The sequence below is a fragment of the Amblyomma americanum genome, chromosome 1 (genome assembly GCF_052857255.1).
Source record: "Amblyomma americanum isolate KBUSLIRL-KWMA chromosome 1, ASM5285725v1, whole genome shotgun sequence".
Lineage (NCBI taxonomy): Eukaryota > Metazoa > Arthropoda > Arachnida > Ixodida > Ixodidae > Amblyomma > Amblyomma americanum.
In genome coordinates, this window is record NC_135497.1 from 535,166,835 (window position 1) to 535,185,550 (window position 18,716).

The 18,716-nt window shown below is 48.3% G+C and overlaps 1 protein-coding gene across 1 annotated transcript in view; it reads left to right on the forward strand.

Annotated features, from left to right (window-relative positions):
- LOC144129199 (hemicentin-1-like) overlaps positions 1–18,716 on the forward strand; it is a 266,934-nt gene that overhangs the window by 153,110 nt on the left and 95,108 nt on the right. The window lies entirely within an intron of this gene.

Consider the following 18,716-nt stretch of genomic DNA (forward strand, 5'->3'; position numbering starts at 1 on the left):
CGGAGGTGCATGCAATTTAGATTTTTTACATCTTGGGCCATTTCACTTTTGAGCAGATTGTTCGCGAAGCGTGAAACGGTGACAGTGCAGGTCATTTTCTCGACTTGTTGCTATTGCAGTACACGGAATGTTGTCTCAAATGTACATCTGGTTGTTCCAAAGAAATCACAGGCTGATCTAAGTTTAGAGTAAAGCGAACTACGGGGCAATCACTTCGTCGTTAGGAGCATGCTTCCCAACATTTCATATGCTCGCTCAAGAATTGAGTATTGAATAATTATGAAACTTACTGAACAAAAAGCGGAGGATAGGACACGAAGCGTTTGTGCCATGTTGTCTCCTGTTAAGTAAGCGCGCCCGAGATAAACCATGGTTCAACGCTGAGTTACGCTCTCTGGTTGGCCGTCTGAAACGGGTACATACTAAATATAAGGAAACTGACATGCCGGCCCATTTTGCTTCGCATAGTAAAATAAGAAGTAGTTTTAAACACATCAAGGACTTAACAAGAACAACTTAGTCTTAAAACGTCGGGCAAAAATTACTAGCGGACTTGAAGAATTTCTAGAAGTAAGTCTGCCGAATTGGCAGAAGTGACAACTTCATCCCTGCCTTACAGTACCTTGGGACAATTATTAACGAATATGAGTCCAAATTAGAGTGTTCTGCTCGCTGTTTTTCGTCCGTATTTGGCCCTTGTAGCTGACAAGATACTGAAATTTTGTATCTCAGTGAAGTGTATCTCATTGAGTTCATCGACTGTTTAATGATATAAAAGAGATAAAAGCGCATGCTCCTGTTAATATCCCTGCTTCAATTCTGAAAAAGTTTTGAATCGTTTTAAAAGTTATCGGGTTTAAGTTCCTAAAGTGACTCAGGCTATGAAGGACGCCGTAGTAGATGGCCCGGGGTAATTTCGACCACCTGGGGTTCTCTAAAGTGTACTGACATCGCAGAGTACACGAGCTGAGCATTTCGTCTTTTTTGAAATGTGACCGCTGCGGCCGCGATCGAACCCAAGTCTTTCAGGTCAGCAGCCGAGCACTATAATCACTCAGCCGCCTGAACGGCTAGGAGTTTATACGTTTTTCTGTTATTTCAACAATCTCTAAACCACGCTGCTTTATCCGGAGACTGGAAGCTGGCACGGGTCTTTCCTGTACTTAACAGAGGGTCACAAAACAAACCTCACACTAGAGACCGACCTTCTTTAATAAGTATTACATGTGAAGCAATGGAACGTTTAGTTTGTTCTTCTATAATGTGACACCTTGAAAAGCATAATATGCTAAACGACAGACACCACAGATTTTGTTGCCGAATTTCTTGCGCTACACAGCAGGTGGAATTTAGACTTGACTTTGCTATCGCTATTGATGAGCAGCTATTCGGCTGCGATATCTGAGATTTTCGCAAGGCGTTCGATGTCGTTGCGCATATCTTGCTTACTTCTAAATTTTGACCTTATCTGGTTGACAATGTGCTGAAATGGATTGCTGGATGTATCTCTTTCCGGTAGCTTCTGTAGCTCTGAACGGCTTCACTTCGATGAAGCCCCAGTCACTTCTGGAGTACTCCAGTATTACTACTGGGGCTGCTCTTGTTCTTACTCCTTATTGATCGCCATTACCGACATTCAGTCATCGCTTCGGATGTATGCTGACCACTGTCTTGTACAGAGTCAGTTGCAATCACTGTAAGTATAAGGCTTTGAGGAATGACTTGGACATGGTGGCAACTTGGTGTGTTCGTTAGCAGATGTCACTGAATGTGAGCAAATGTATGCACGTCATATTAACAATCAAGTGCTCGTACCAAGAGCACACGTATCGAATCCGTGCTGGTAACATACTTTTCACTCAGGAATTCAAATACTTAGATGTTTTTACCACTTTTGGCATGCGATTGACTAGGCACATACAGTATTTAACGAAAACGGCTGGGCTTTTTTAGGCGAAATTTCTGTTGGCTACCCAACGGTCTGAAGCAACAGTTGTACTGGCTTGTGTACTGTCCTGCGTATGCCACAATATGATGCTTCTTCCCTCTCCCACTTTTGTCCTCATTGGACCGATAGCATGTATAAATAAATAAAGAAATACTTGTGTTTCTCAAACGTGTGATCAACACTCGAATACGCTGCGTATGTGGGACCATTACACATTATAGTTAATCGGCAAACTTGAAAAAAATACAAAACTCGCTCCCAAGCTTGTCCTCGGAAACTATAGAAACTATAACAAAAAACAGTATGACATAGGCAAACCTTATCTCCAGTGGGAGATGCTGACCCGAAAGACGCGAGTTCGATCCCGGCCGCGGCGGGGGATTTTCGATGGAGGGGACATTCTAGAGGCCCGTGTACTGTGCGATGTCAGTGCACGTTAAAGATCTCCAGGGGGACGAAATTTCCGGAGCCCTTCACTACGGCGTCCCTCATAGCTCGAGTCGCTTTGGGACGTTAAGCCCACATAAGCCATAAACCAATCTCTAGTGCGCGGACCTAAAGACCCTCAGAAGAAATCTGCGCACACATTTTTAATAGCCTATATTATCAAGAAGAATTTTGCTCCGAACAGTCGCCAGTTCTTGTAATGCCAGCAAGCCCACGCGACAAAATTTTTTAAGCCTGTCGCCTTCCGGAGTGACTCGAACCCCCGCCAGAATTGAGGAAGTACTACTGGCCTGGTCTATCCGCCGCCGTGACGCATTATGTAAAAATTTGCCGGGACATCCAGCTACGCAAGGTTCCGCCTCTCAAGCCTGCTGGTCTTCTCAGGCCCATTCTACCCCCGTCCAGTTCGTTCTAAAAAATTGGTATGGACTTGCTTGGACCGTTCCCTACATGAAGCTCTGTAAACTGCGTAATCAGAGTAGCTACTGACTACGTGACGCTCTGCGCGCAAACGGCAGCTCCAGTGGCATCGCCATCGAGATCGCCAAATTCTTCGTTCATCATATTGTCTTTCGGCACGGCGCACCACAGGTTCTGGTTACAAACCGAGGGCCTGCCTTTCCTGCGGAGATAATGCAGCGCATTCTTGTTCTGAGTCGCAGAAAGCACCGCAGGACGACCGCCTATCATGCCCAGACAAACGGACTAACGGAAAGTCTCGACAAGACACTTGCTGACATGCTGTCGATGTGCCTGGACTTGCAGCGTAGAACGTCAGATGGCGTCTTACCTTATGTCACGTTCGCGTGCAATACCGCCGTCCAGGAAACCACTGACATGACAACATTCTCTCTAGTTTACGGACGCATGGTAACGACATCGCTTGACGCCATGCTTCGCTATTTGGACCACATAAGTGGCGACATTGCCGCTTTTTTCTAACACGCCGAAGATGCTCGCCAGCTCACCAGGGTGCGTATCCGAAATCAGCTGGACAGGGATGCGCGCCGCCACAACCTGCGCCGACGAGATGCCAAATTTTTGGCAGGTGACCTTGTCTGGGTTTGGTACCCAATCCAACGCCGTGGACTGAGGCGTTAATTCGGTTCGTATTCGGAATTCTTCAATCCATGCGACGCCTAGCGGCGCTGGCAAGAAACGCAGAGTGGAGGTCCAATAGCAGACGCCCCTCGCCTGCCTAATGGAAACGCGTCAGGATATCGCTCATGGAGCGGCAAAAAACGAAAAAAAAAGTGGACGTGAAGCCATATCTGCTCTGTTCCGCAGTCCGTGTCAACGCATTCACACATCATTTCATAAATCAAATTCATATTGAAACTATCGGCGCCGCAGGGTTGTCCGCATTGAGATTCTCTTGCGGTCTGAAAAAAAGTCACACCGGCAGTACTATTTTCGCCAGTGCCGGTGGCACGATTTGGTGTCTCCTAGCATCTAATATCTTCTCCTACTGGTACTTAGGTGCGAAACTCTTACGCAGCTGTTGTGCTCATACTCGCCTTTGCTATCGCAACGTTGGCACGCATGAACTGCAACAGCTGGGATCAGAGCGCACTTCAAGCTCGTGCTTTTAAGTTAGAGTTATCAATAAGTATACGTGTATGGGGGCAATTCGTGGTTGTCGGCTTTTTTCGCCGCATCTTTTCTTAACGGTCAGTAGCACCGGGCTCAGTATTGAAAACTAAACATTTCGACAAATTTGCTTGTCTGGTTGGGTTTGAAGACATAATAAACTGCAAATCTCCAACCAAGAAAATTTTAATTTGAAACTCAACGTTTCGAATCCGGCTCGGCTCCTTCATTAGGGGTGACTGGGGCAGCAGCTAGCGTCTTTATGTACGGAGGGGAGGAGGGGGCCAAAGAAACGAAAGCTCTGATGCGAAAAGCATGGGGGAGGGGAAGGAAGGGGGGTTAAGGCTGGGTGTCACGTTGTCGCACTGTGGAGTGGCGGTCAATGGCGACTGGGAGTTGCACGATCGTTCGCGTATTCGGTGTCGCTCGCCGGACTGTAAATTTATGCCCCCGTATTTGTCTGGCGTGGGCTGCGAGTAAACGACGACCAGACGATACGGCAACTGTAACAAAAGTGCCTTTATTCCGAATAATGTCCGCGAAGGGCACACGCCTAGGAGCGAAGTCCACACATATAGCGGGGAGACGCGCGCTGGAACTTATGCGCTGCTCGCTCGCAAGGAGTCTTAGCATTCATACCCAGCCGAACTTGCTGTTAAAACCTTCTAAGCACTGAATAATAAGCCACACAGGCTCAGCAGCAAGTCAGCCGAGAAGGCCGTCAGGAATTGGTTTGGTTTATGGGGGTTTAACGTCCCAAAGCGACTCAGGCTATGAGGGACGCCGTAGTGAAGCGCTCCGGAAATATCAACCACCTGGGATTCTTTAACATGCACTGACATCGCACAGCACACGGGCCTCTAGAATTACGCGTCCATCGAAATTCGACCGCCGCGGCCGGGATCGAGCCCGCGTCTTTCGGGCCAGCAGCCGAGCGCCATAATCACTCAGCCACCGCGGCGACACATAAAAGTAACTGCGTCGGCCGGCTGTCAGGAATTCCTTTCAGTAGATATCCACATTGTTGTAAGAAGGCATATATGTTTCAGTGTCCCCATGATAGGGACATGCTGTACATAATAATGAGCCTGCATTCAACATGCGTACTTCTCTTGATATTACCTCGTCCAGTAGTCTCACTTATTTAGCATACTAATCCTAAGCCTTAGTAGGCAACAGCCACAAATGCGGCAATGTTCGAGTTGTGCAGAATAGTAAAATAATATGATCAGGGAATAAAATATATAGGAGCCGTGTGGCATAACTCACAAGCATGTGTTATGGCTAGCCCTACAGTGGAGCTTACATCAAATGCAAAACTTGACCACACGCATAAGCAAGGTTATTAACGTAGCTGTTGGCTGCTGTGTAGCCACATAGTATTTGCACTGCCACTGGAGCTGCGCTTCATGCATTATCTTTCACTTTGAGCTGATGTACACATCAATATTATTTTCGAATTTCCAGCTTCAACCACAGCACTATTATAATGAGCTTGCACTGGAAAGGAATTTTGCTGTTTTTCCATGAGTAAGCATACTCACATAGACACTATGCATGGAGTATTTTTTATTATAAACCACAGAACAATGACACACAAGTTTTCATTTAAAACAATTTGGCCATACACATCATCACCCTCCCCTGGTTTTCAGTAGGCAGGGAAAAGTGTCATTCAGTATCAGTGATGCCATTCCCACCAAACACCATAGTAGTCAAAGAAACGACACTAGTGTTTGCGGTAAGTGCGAAGTGGCTTTTACTGATGAAAAATGAGACTGCCGTTTTATGCCACTCACCTGTCTCAGCCTTTCTAACCACTACTTCACAGCAATCACACAGATTCACTTGCAAAACACTATCACCTTTACTAAAGCCCACTGTAGAAAATGCATACCAATCTCCACCAGCAGTATCCATACAACACTGGTAATCATCCACGCGCACTGAAACCTCAAGTGAATGAATTACATAGCAGCAACACAAATTGTTCATGTCAATCGTGGCAGACCTCGATCTGCAGAGTACACAAAGCAACTGGTTTAAAAGCAATAAGCAGAATACGTAAATGAGATATAAAATGTGGGCCGCAATAAAGTGATATAGGCTTTCATAAAGCCGCATGAAGCCTTCTTGACAGCATAAGTAAATCTTAAGTTATGAATCCAAAACAAAGCCCACCAGATGCAGTGTGTGCCGGCCTTAAGGTCCCAAAAATTGTTTAGCTATATACAGACATATATTCTTGTGGAATATCACTATATACTGCACAAATTTAACTCTTAGGTGAAGTGTAACCCTAATTTGCAAGTTTTGTTCATCAGGGCAAATTTAGGTAGCATTTACCATTGGGGATGCACACTGTGCTAAGCTTCAGGATGCTGAGTGACGATTTAATACTTTACGAACACCCTGTGTGAAAGCCAGTGTAAACTGTGAATGCCCAACACATTACTTTCTGTAGGAACTGCGATATAACCTGTGCTACGTACATTTCATCAATATTCCTGAAAAGCAGTAGCCTTAAAATGCACACGAATACACCAAAAGTAATCATTACTGCAAAAGACAAAGTGGCCCCTTTTATATGGTGTTACGGCGAGCTGCGTCACCTGCCTGCCGTTCATGCCATGCTTCATACTTTTTTAAGATATTTGGTTGCTTAATCGGGCACATGGTCTCTAAAACATCTTTCTCCCTCTACAGCGCTTACTTGAGAAACTGGCAATGCCATCAGTAGAGCACTGTATTAAAGGGAGGTGGTGTGAAGCGATACCTGTCTTGCACGTCTCAAGTCTTCTTGGTAGGTGAACAGCGCAACAAAGGCGGGACAAATGCAACACAAGCGCTGGCTTGCCTTCGTCAAGCCTTTGTTGCGCTGTTCACCCACCATGAATGCTTACCAACTCGCCCAAATTTCAGCTTTACTCATCGTCTCAAGTCCTTGCCTCCATTTCTTGCCATTTGTGTATGAAACAGATACGCTGTCATCTTTCGTGGTTCAAGTAACATTGACTAGGTTGCAGATATGTTTGCTTCTCAGGATTTGAGTAAAGAATGAATGCAGTCATGCATCATTAATGTGGACGCTTCGGTTTCTGAGCAAAAGTGTCAATAAAGAGAGTCGTCCGCAACACGAATGATGAATAAAAACAAAAAAGATATTTTGAAAAATAGTTTTATGATTGCAGACTCATTCTAAGCAGAGTGGTGGGCAGTGAAGTGAGAAATCGGGCAATCTTAGCAGCTTAGGTGCATTATTCTGGTCGCCATTATTTTGAAAATAAAACGGTTTAGGGTGAAGCACGTTTGAAGCGCCTAGTGGTCAATGAGACGGATGATAGTGCCTGTTGATCTGATGAAGTATCTCCTACTGCAACTGTTCACATTGCAAAAACTTTGTATTCACTCGGCTGGCAACTGCTGGATGCGGTTTTCAACGAGGCATAAGGATAATTCTTTTTCGCAAACAGTCATTTAATGTGGCAAACGGTAAGGTGCATAGACCTGGTACCTTACCACTGTAATGTATGACGCCACGCACACACCGATAGGCGACTATACTGAGGCATTTGCACATTCGTCTGCCTTTCGACTAAAATTGTAAAGAGCGGAACATCTGGTAGAGGCAATCGAGATTTTGTTTTCATCGCTGTGCATATTAACGGTACAAAAATATACGGGTCCCAATGGGCTCGGTGCATTTTCACCCTGTCCGTTGTCCAGTCACCGAGTTTCCATATTAACGAGGCGTAAATGCACTGAAACATTTGGTCCCCAGAACTTTCCAGAATTCGCGTTATACGTATTAATGGGGGTCGTATTATCGGGGCACGACTTTAAATGTTTCATGTGAATTTTGCATGAGGAGTATTTGCATGGACTACAGAGGGGCCATTTCGATATCTGAGCCACTTTAGAGGATGTCGCGTGTCACAGACTCCATTTTCCTTTTACGACTGTTTGTGTGCTACATATTTCACATACATGCGTCAGGGTGTCTTCGAGCCTTCTGCATTAGCTCTTTAGCTTAGTGCCTAGGCAACTCCATCGAAGTAGTTGAGCATGGCGGACGGGCCTTTTCAGCTGCACTGCTGGAAAAAGAAAACCATCAGAACTGCTAAAATTGATAGCTGTAAGCGAAGGATTACTCTAATTTGCAGAAATTTTATAAAAGTAAATTTATAGGGGAATACAGCCTCGCCAAAGTATCAGGACGTGTAACCTCTGTGTTTTCACGGTCAATAAAAATTCTAAGTACAATCTGACAGCCGCATCAGCACAATATGTGAAGTTTCAGAAAAGCAAAACAACAGCACACCCCCTCCGCTGGCCCATAAGGAAGACAATAAACTTCTGCTTCTGCAAGCTTATCTCGGCATGTATTTCCAGGCCCTCATTCGGGAACGAGTTAATGATGTCCGATAGCTGTGACGGGTACACAAACAAAAAGAAAGGTTATGCAGCACGTGGACTTTTCATGATTATCACCTGTCACGTATCAAGTATCACCGCTTTTACACGATCTAGGCTTTGATTTCCTCCACCTCCGCTTTCTCAACTTTCTCTGAAGGGTTACCATTTTGGATTTAATGTTACCGCAGGAGAAGTCATGCCGCTGAGAGAGGCAACCGACACGATCGATCATGCAAAATTTTTTTCGGACTACTTTGGCGAAAATGCATTGTGAACGTTCTATCAATGCACAAGCCCGAATCTCTTCGAAGGCATATTTATCTTTGTGCAGTCGCGTTGCACACTCACATCCTGACTTAGTTTGCTGCCCCTTCTCGACACAGTTAGCTGCATATTCTCAACTGAGAACACAGCATACCGTCGACCCGACGTGCCCATTGCTGACTGCTACCAAGAAGTTAGCGGCAACAAACGCGGCAGATAAAAAGTGCGACGACCGGAGTCACCTCCCGCGAGCGCGTTGTTGCCTTCCCGCTAAATAATGGCAAAGCAGCCAATGTCCTTACCTGTAGTAATGGATAAACACGGTGTTATCACGTTTTAGCTTGACAGACACCGGCGACACAGGAACACTTAGTCTTCTCCACGGCAGATTCCACAAAAACATTCGTCCGTTAGCGCGATTTCGCGAGTTTTGACAGCCACGCCGTCACCCCAAATTAGGTAATACAGTCTCTGATGCACCTCAGAGAATGTCAAAATTAAGTGATTAGCGTCAAAGACGCGATTAGCCTTGCAAAAAAAAAGCGAGAATTTCGGCACAAGCAAGCAACGCTCATCCATTCGTAAGCGACGAGCTATGCCTGGACCTTCACTCATGCCATGTTGCCAGACTTCGCAGCGCCCCCTGAAGTTGAGTTGCAATGATTGTGGACCGATGTTTTCGGGAGTGAGGATTCTGAGCAGAAGCAAATTAAAAACAACCCGAGAAACGATAGAGGCATACTATATTCAAATAGCTGGGTCAGAATGTGTCAGCGATACTTCAGCCATTTTGCATAACGCAGAGTGAGTGAGTGAGTGAGTGAAAACTTTTATTGATACAGTCAAGAGATTCGCGGATTCGAAAGCTCCGTCGTCTTCGTTCTTGGCGCTGGCGATCGGAGTCTTCTCTTCAGCATGGGTGGGCCCCTATTCCAGGGCTCCACTGAGCCGCGCTGCATCGCCCGCGTGCCTCACTAAGGCCTGTTGGGCCGTGAGCTCGCTACTGGTGAGACGGCTCTCCCATTGCTCCGCAGTCGGGTGTTCGTGTTTGTGGAATGCTTTGTTGCGTTCGCACTCCCAAGTAATGTGACAAAGTGTGGGTGTGGCTCCGCACCACGGGCAGGTGGCCCTGTATTGTGATGGGAACATTTTGTTGAGTATGTGTAGGTTGGAGAAGGTGTCTGTCTGTAGTCTACTCCAGATGGTGGCCTCCTCCTTTGTCAGAGCTTTGTGTGGTGGTGAATATTTAATTCTGATCCCCCTGTGCAAGTTTAAAAGTTCTGCGTATCCCCCCTCGCAGGCTTGCAGATGGAACTCCGGGGCGTTAGACTGTCCTGCTCGGATTGCTTCGCCTCGAGATAGGCTGTCTGCCCTTTCGTTTCCCTCTACCCGCGCGTGGCCTGGGATTCAAATCAGATTGTGTCTGGGTTTGTTTAACTCGGTAGGGGCTACCCCGCTGAGTATCCTGAGGGCCGTTTTGCTAATTCTGCCCTTCGTGTAGTTTTTGCACGTTTCTTTAGAATCTGTTAGACTATTTAGGGGGCGGCCGGTCCTATAGCCTTCTGCTGCCGCCAGCGCGACGGTAATTTCCTCGGCCTCCGCTGCGCCAGCGACTTTCGCCGTGGCGTTCGTCACTAGGGGTCCTTCGTTGTCTACTACCACCATTGCGGCTGCATGTTCTGCTCCGCATAGATAGACGGCAGCGTCTGTGTGGTCAGTGTTGTCTTTTGGGGCTAGCGTTCGTTCGACGTATTCCGCCCTAGCCTTGCGTCGGTTTGCGTGGAATTAGGGTCCATGTTCTTTGGCATAGGCCCTATGTTAAAGGATTTTCTGAGGTGGTCCGGAACCTCCGCGTATCTATCGACTAGTCCGCGCGTGTCCCGACCCAGCCTTTTCAGGAGCGCCCGTCCTGCGGGGGTGCCTCCGAGTCTGATGGTCTGTGCACCCAGCAGCGCTTCCGTGAGTTCGCTGAAGGTGTTGCTGACGCCCAGCTGCAGGAGTTTCTCGTTGGACGTGTTTCTGGGTAGGTGGAGGGCTGTCTTCTAAGCCTTTCTGAGGATGGTGTCGGCTTGCTCTCTTTCCGTCTTGGTGGTTGCGTGGTACGGCAGGGAGTACGTGACTCGGCTGACGATGAGGCTGTTGATGAGTTTCAGGGTGTCTTCCTCTCTCATTCCGTGTCTTTTCTGGGAGACTCGGTTGATCATGCGGCCCACCTGTTCCGCTGCCTTGCCTAGCAGGCTGATGGTGTGGCGGCACTTGCGGCTGCTTTGCAGCCACATTCCCAAAATTCTAATCATGTTCTTCTCGGGGATGTGTTGTCCCTCGAGGGTGACTTCTTGTGTTGCCTGGGTGGGATGTTTGCCAATTCTGAGGAGTTCCGATTTTTCCGTCGAGCATCGTAGGCCCCGTTCTTTGGTGTAGTTTTCCACGCAGGTGGCAGCCTCTTGCAGCCTCTCTTGCTTTTCACTGAGTGATCCCTGAGTGGTCCAAATTGTAACATGGTCGGCGTACATAGCGTGCTGGATACCTTGGATCTTCTTTAGTCTGTTTGCTAAGCCGATCATTGCCACGTTGAAGAGGACGGGCGATATGACGGATCCTTGGGGTGTGCTTTTGCATTGGGTGTTAAAGACGTCGCTTCTCAGCTCGCCCAGGCCCACTGTTGCTGTTCTGTTGCTTAGGAAGTCCCTGATGTAGTCGTGGGTTCTCTTCCCGCAGTTGGTATTGTTTATGCCCTCCATGATGGCCGCGTGGCTTACGTTGTCAAATGCCTCTTTTATGTCGAGGGCCATGACCACGTTTTCGCCCGCTTTTGGCATCGTCTCGAGCACTTCCTCCTTGAGTTGGAGTAGCACGTCTTGAGTAGAGAGGTCGGCCCTGAATCCAAACATACTGTCCGGGTACAGTTGCTCTTTCTCCAGATAAGATTGAATTCGTCTGGTGATTACTTTCTCGTAGAGTTTTCGCAGGCACGACGTGAGGGATATCGGCCTGAGGTTCTCTATTTGTAGCTTCTTGCCTGGCTTCGGAATCATTACGACGACGGCATGTTTCCATTCCGCCGGAACTCTTCCTTCTTGCCAGAGTGTGTTGAGGTATTTGGTTAGTTGGTCGATTGCATCGTCGCTGAGATTTCGGATCAGGGAGGTCCGGATCTTGTCCGCTCCTGCTGCCGTGTTTTTCGTTGCCGATCTGATCGCTTCTACTACTTCTTCCCTCGTGATGGGTCTGTCCATAGTGGGGTTGTCTTCCCCGCGGTATTCTTTGTAGTTTTCGACCTGATCTCTGCAGTAGCATTTGATCTTGGCTTCGTCTAATAGTTGTTCGTCCGTCCCTTGGTACTGGTGGGCTAGCCGCTGTATAGCCTTGCTGCCTTCTGACTTGTTTTTGCTCGGATGCAGGAGAGCTTTGAGGATCTGCCACGTCCGAGCTGTGCTGAGGGTGCCGCTCAGCGAATTGCTGAATTGCTGCCATCCCTGTCTGGCCAGCTGGTTCGCGTACTCTTCCGTCTGCCTGGTGATGTCCGCCATTTTCTTTTTGAGTTTTCTGTTGAGTTTCTGTCTCTTCCACCGCTTGGTGAGTCCGCGTCTTGCCTCCCATAGCTTGAGGAGCCGCTTGTCCACCTCGGGTGTTTGCTCTGTTCTGTCGACTTCTTTAGTGTAAAGGTCCTAGATTTGCCTTAGTTGTTGGCTCCAGTCCTCTGCTGAGCTGATAGTGTTTCCCTCGAGCTGTCTGCAGTGCGCTCTGAAGGCATCCCAATCTGTCAGCCGGGCCGTGCCAATCTTCCTCCGGACGTTTTCCACCGTGAGGCTGATTCTTAGGATGTGATGGTCGCTGCCAAGGTTCTCGAGCAGGTTCTCCCACTCCGCGTTCTTGGAGCCCCTTACAAAGCTTAGGTCAGGACACGTGTCTGGACTCACGCTATTTCCCTGTCTAGTTGGTAGGTTTTCGTTGGTTAGCAGCTCGCAACCCGCGTTTTCTGCCGCCTTGCATATGCCGCGCCTTTTTTTGTCCTCTTTAGGGTAGCCCCACCTTGGACTCTTGGCGTTGAAATCGCCTGCTATCACTAGGGTGTTTTGTCCCGCCATCTTTTTTGCCTCCGCGAAGAGTCTAATGAAGTCTCCTTTGGTTTGCCTAGGCGGGCTGTATAAGTTAATGATATAGGTGCTTTTAGCTTTCCTTTTCTTTTCGGGTATTATTTCTGTAATTACGTCTTCGATCTGGGTGTCCTCAATTGCTTTGTGTGTTATGGCTACTACTTGGTTACTTATAAGGGTTGCCGTACGGCCGCTCTCCTGACATGTGTAGCCCCAGAGTGTAGGGGTGGTGTTAGTTTCTTGTAACATGATTACGTCTGGTGGGGTTGTTTTGGTGTGAATAAACTGCTGTAGAAGGCCCTGCTTACGCTTGTACCCCCTACAGTTCCACTGCCAAATTTCTAATTGTTGTTTGCGTTCTGCCGTGTTTGGTTATTGTTGGGTGTGCTTGGGGTGTCTGTGCCGAACCTACGTTCATTAAATATTCTGTCTCTAGCGTCGTTAGTGGTTCTTTGGGTGTTTTGGTTCTTAACGTAATTTCTGAAGCTCTGCTCTTGCAAGGCAAACTTTTGTTGAGTCTGTTTTATTTCGTTTTGCATTTGCTGCATTCGCTCAAGTATTTGAGTCATGAAGGTTTCTATTTTGTCGTTGGGATTGCTCCCCTCACTTTTGTTTCGTTGCGTCGGGGTTGGTGTTCTAATTGGCGAGTAGCTTGTTCTCAACTCTTGTTTTTCTCTAATGAGCTCGTTGAGCTGTCTTTTCAGCTCGTTCGATTCTCTGCGACTCTGCTCCAGCTCGCACCTAAGGTTTTTAATCTCTGCCATTAATTGATTGTTTTGTGTTTGCATGTTTGTGTTAGAGTGCGGAGCATAAAGCGATTTGGGAGGGCCGTCTCCCCAGCTCACCTTAACGCCGCCGCTCTTCTTCTTCTGCTGTTGTTGTCGCTGCCCCGGCTTGCCGGCGTTGTCCAGGGGCGGGAAGGACTCGTCCCGGCCTTGCGGTCCCCGACTCCGACTCCGGCTCCTGCCGTGGCTGCCGCTCCGTGACTCGCTCCGGCCCTGGCTCTCGTCCCGGAACCACCGCGGCCGCCTTCCACGGCTGCGGCTGCGACTGCGTCGCTGCTGTTGTTGAGGGCCCCATCTCAGCTCGCTCGCTGACTTGAGGCGTTGCTTGCAATCTTTGGTCCCCGCCGCGTGGCCGCCACAGAGCAGGTACTTTGGCGTGCACTGGTGCATCTCCTCCGGGTTTTGGCAGGCGCACTGTCGGCAGGTCCTTGTCTCCGGGATCGGGAGACGTCTATTCGGTGCCCCTGTTGGCCGCAGGCGTAGCACACCTGCCTTGTGGGCCGGTGGGGGTAACACCACATCTCCCCGTCGTAGTACAGCACCTGCTTCGGGAGCGCGGGTCCGTCGAAAGTGATGACGGCTGTGCTGGAGTTCCCCAGCATGCGGGCCGCCAGGATCTTCACGCCTTGCGTGCGGACTCGAAGGTTGATCTTCAGTTCCTCCGGCGAGGTCCCTGGGTCCACGCCGTGGATGACTCCGCGCAGCGTGCCTTCCGGCGCCGCCACTTGGCCGTTGACGGTGTAGCTCTTGCCCCCGAATCTCAGTTGTTGGATGCACCAAATCTTCTGGGCCGCAGCTTCGTTGTCTGTGCTTACGATGATAATATTCGAACCGTTGCGCAGTCGGATGATCAGATCCTCCGCCTTACACCCTTGTCCGGTAGCCGCGACTACCGCCCGCGCCACTTGATGTGTCTGCAGGTCTTTAACCGCAAGTCCCCTCGGTCGCAGGACCACCTTGAGGTCGTCTCTCGAAGCGGCGGGAGTCTCCTCCTCGGCGGCGCTCCTTCCCGCCCTAGGGAATTCCCCAGGGAATTTCCGTTCCCTAGGCTCTGTCCCACCAAATCTTGCTGCTGCTCGCCGCGTTGTTGGCGCATTTTCTGTCTTCTCGACATGGCGATTTCCCAATCCGCGTTGGATCCGTCATTAGTGCTTACTTGTGAAAGTTGCGTTGCTGGGGTGCTGCTTCCTAGGGCTTGGCTACCCGCCGCTGCCGCCACCGGTTCGCCTCGAACTTGCTGCTGCTGCTGCTCGGGCATCACCTCGATGTCTTCCTCCATTTGCGATCGGGCCTGTTGCTGAGGGTCGGTCGTAGTTGAGGAGGTCTGTTCGGGACATCGTTCCGGGTCTTCTCTACCTCGGGCCGAGGCCGGGGAGGCCGCGGAGTCCCGCTCTCGTGCTAAGCCTCGTTAGGCTTAACGCCTGGTCGGCCACTAGGAAAATTCAAATGCCGATAAAATCCAAAATATTGGACCAACCGGCTTGAATTTTGGGTCCTCGTGGTCCTTTTCACTTCCTGCGTCGATCCCATCCAATATTGTGGTGGTCCAATCAGATTATTCGGGTCCAAAAGCCCGAAAACTGCGGAGCGCATGTGACACACGTCCGCTCGCTTCGGCTGCTCGCAGCGCACCTCCATAACGCAGAAAAGGCGTTCCTTTCAAAGTTTTTTCGATAAAGATGTGATGCGATTCTTTGTTCTTTTTTTTCTTTTTTCCCTTTCACGGTGTGCGCCTGCGCTGGTCTGAGTGTATTTAAGCTGTGTGTGCGTCTCTGAATAAACAGTTGTCAGTCAGCGCGGTGTTCGTCCTTCTTCTCTCCCTTCTTTTCTTTGGCTGTGTGGCGGTGCGCTGAAAAACTATGAGCTGCAAACAAGAATAACAACTAGCCCAAGAACTAACTCTACTGAGGTAAATTACACCTGATGATGCTTTTTACCGCGTTTCAGTGTATCATCATCATCATCATCATCATCATCAGCCCTACTACACCCACTGCAGGGCAAAGGCCTCTCCCATGTCTCTCCAATTAACCCTATCCTTTGCCAACTGCATCCACCCTTTGCCTGCAAACTTCTTAATCTCATCCGCCCATCTAACCTTCTGCCGCCCCCTGCTACGCTTACTTTCTCTTGGAACCCACTCCGTTACCCTTAAAGACCAGCGGTTATCTTGCCTTCGCATTACATGCCCTGCCCAAGCCCATTTCTTTCTCTTGATTTCGACTAGGATGTCATTAACCCGTGTTTGTTCCCTCACCCACTCTGCCCGCTTCCGATCTCTTAACGTTACACCTATCATTTTTCTTTCCATGGCTCGCTGCGTTGTCCTTAACTTAAGCTGAACTCTTTTCGTTAGCCTCCACGTTTCTGCCCCGTAGGTGAGTACCGGTAAGATTATGCTGTTGTACACTTTCCTCTTGAGGGAAATTGGTAAACTGCCACTCATGATCTGCGAGAATTTGCCATATGCGCTCCACCCCATTCTTATCCTTCTAGTTATCTCCCTCTCATGATCCGGATCAGCTGTCACTACCTGCCCTAAGTAGACGTATTCCGTCACCATTTCTAGGCTCTCGCTGCCAATTGTGAACTGTTGTTCCCTTGCTAGGCTGTTGAACATTACCTTGGTTTTCTGCATGTTAATTTTTAGACCCATCGATCTGCTCTGCCTGTCTAACTCGTTGATCATGATTTGCAGTTCACCTCCTGAGTGACTCAGCAAGGCAATGTCATCAGCAAATCTCAGATCATTTAGGTATTCTCCATTTATTCTTATTCCCAACTGTTCCCAATTCAGGCCTCGAAATACCTCCTGCAAACATGCGGTGAACAGCATTGGCGAGATCGTGTCTCCTTGCCTGACGCCCTTCCTTATTGGAATTTTATTGCTGACTTTATGGAGGACTATAGTAGCTGTGCAGTTGCTATATATATCTTCCAGTATTTTGACATAAGGCTCTTCTACCCCCTGATTACGCAATGCCTGTATGACTGCTGAGGGGTATCATTCGATAAACAAAATGTTATACAGTCTCGTTATACACTGAAGGGTTAATTAATTAACCCTTCAGTGTATAACGAGACTGTATAACATTTTGTTTATCGAATGATACCCTCATTCTGTAGTGAATAAACAACCATGCAGGTACTAAAGAACTACTTTATATTACTATATAGGCCTTTGGGTTAGAAGCCTCGCTCCTGAGCACTTTCTATAGATGACGCTATCACAAAGCAAGGTTCTACTGAGCAGCTGCTTACATTATCAGGCCTTGAGATATCCAGGCTGACAGAATACAATCACATTAGGTTGTAGATAAACGAAGCACAAATATGCACGGAAGAGCTCAGAAAGACTAATTGAAATTTGACTGCTGACTTTATGGAGGACTATGGTAGCTATGTAGCGGTCTAGATATCTTCCAGTAATATTCAGTACGGCTCTTCTGCACCCTGATTCTTCAATGCCGGCATGACTGCTGAGGTTTAGAGTGAGTCAAATGCTTTGTCGTAATCTATGAAAGCTATATATAGGGGCTGCTTAGATTCTGCGCACTTTATATCATCTTACCGATAGTGTGAATATGATCTATTGTGGAATATTCCTTACGAAAGCCTGCCTGATCATTTGGTTGATTAAATTCTAAGGTTGCCCTGACTCTATTAGCGATTACCTTATTGAATAAATTGCAGGCAGCGGATAATAAGCTCATCAGTCTAATTTTTAAAGTCCTTGGCGTCTCCTTTCTTATAAATTAAATAATATTTGCATTCTTCCAAGCTTCTGGTACTGTCGACGTCATAGTGCATTGAGCAAACAGGGTGGCTAGGTTTTCTAGCACAATTTCGTCTCCGTCCTTCAACAGATCTGCTGTTACCTGATCTTCACCAGCTGTTTTTCCCCTCTGCACTGCTCGTAAGGCTTTCTTTGCTTCCTCGTTCGTTACTGGCGGGGTGTATGATTGCTGTGCTCTATTGCCTCTCCCATTAACGTTCTGGTTACACTGGCTACTGTATAGATTTCTGTACAACTCATCGGCTACTCTATCTTATCCGTATTGCTAATGAGAGTGCCCTCTTTGACTCTTAGCGCATACATCCGATTTTTGGCTACGCCTGGTTTCCTCTGCACCGCTTTTAGGCTACCTCCCTTCTTTAGAGCATTTTTAATTCTCTCTATGAATTCCGTCTGTCGGTCACCTTCCGCTTATTGATTAACCTTGATAGCTGTGCCAGTTCTATTCTCTCTGTGGGGTTTGATGCTTTCATGCTTTGGCGTCTCTTAATAAGAACTTTCGTCTCCTGAAAAAGCTTGCCGGTATCTTGTTGCACCATCCTAACGCCTACTTCTACTGTGCACTCCGCCATAAGATTATCATTCATTGCTTGCACATTAACGTCGTCGCCCTCGCTTGAAGCTTAATATTCGTTTTGAAGCGATATCCTGAATTCCTCTCTTTCTCTCTTACCCCTAATCGTTAATGGCCTTTCTGTTCGACGAAGTGCTGGAACGCTTTCAGTCAGTTTCAAGCTTTTTTCTCTGTTTTGCGTGTATACTGCGGGGACGCCGTCCCCCGTCATACAGCGATGGACCTGAACCCTCCGGGGCATCCGAATGGCCTGGCGGCCTCCTCCTCGAGCTCGTCGAGGAAGCGATGCAGCCGTCCGAGCGACCCCGACAGCGATGACGCCATCGAGTACCTCAGCGAGACCAGCAGTGAGGACGGCTTTGAGACTTACCTCAGCCGGAGGACCAAGAGAAGACTGCTAAGAGCCAGATTTTCATCCAGTGAGTCCACTGTAAAAGCAAGTGGCAACACACCGGCCCACACCATCCTCATCCTTCCTGTGCAGCCAACCGGCAACATGAGGCGGCTTAACAGGCAAGTCGTCTCTGTAGAACTCGAGGCCCTCGTCCCTAACGAAATCAAAGACGTTCGAGTGAATGCGCGGAAGAACATTGTAGCCGTTGATGTCCACCATGCGGCTGCGTTGGAACCACTGCGGGCCATAACTCAGCTCGGCGGATTATCGGTACGTACTGTTATCCCCCTCGGCGGGAACGAGGGCTCTTCCGGCGTAATTTATGATGTCGACGATGCTATCACGCGAGATGATTTGCCCATACTCGTGAAGCCGGCAAATGATGACACCGTAATTCTACGGGTA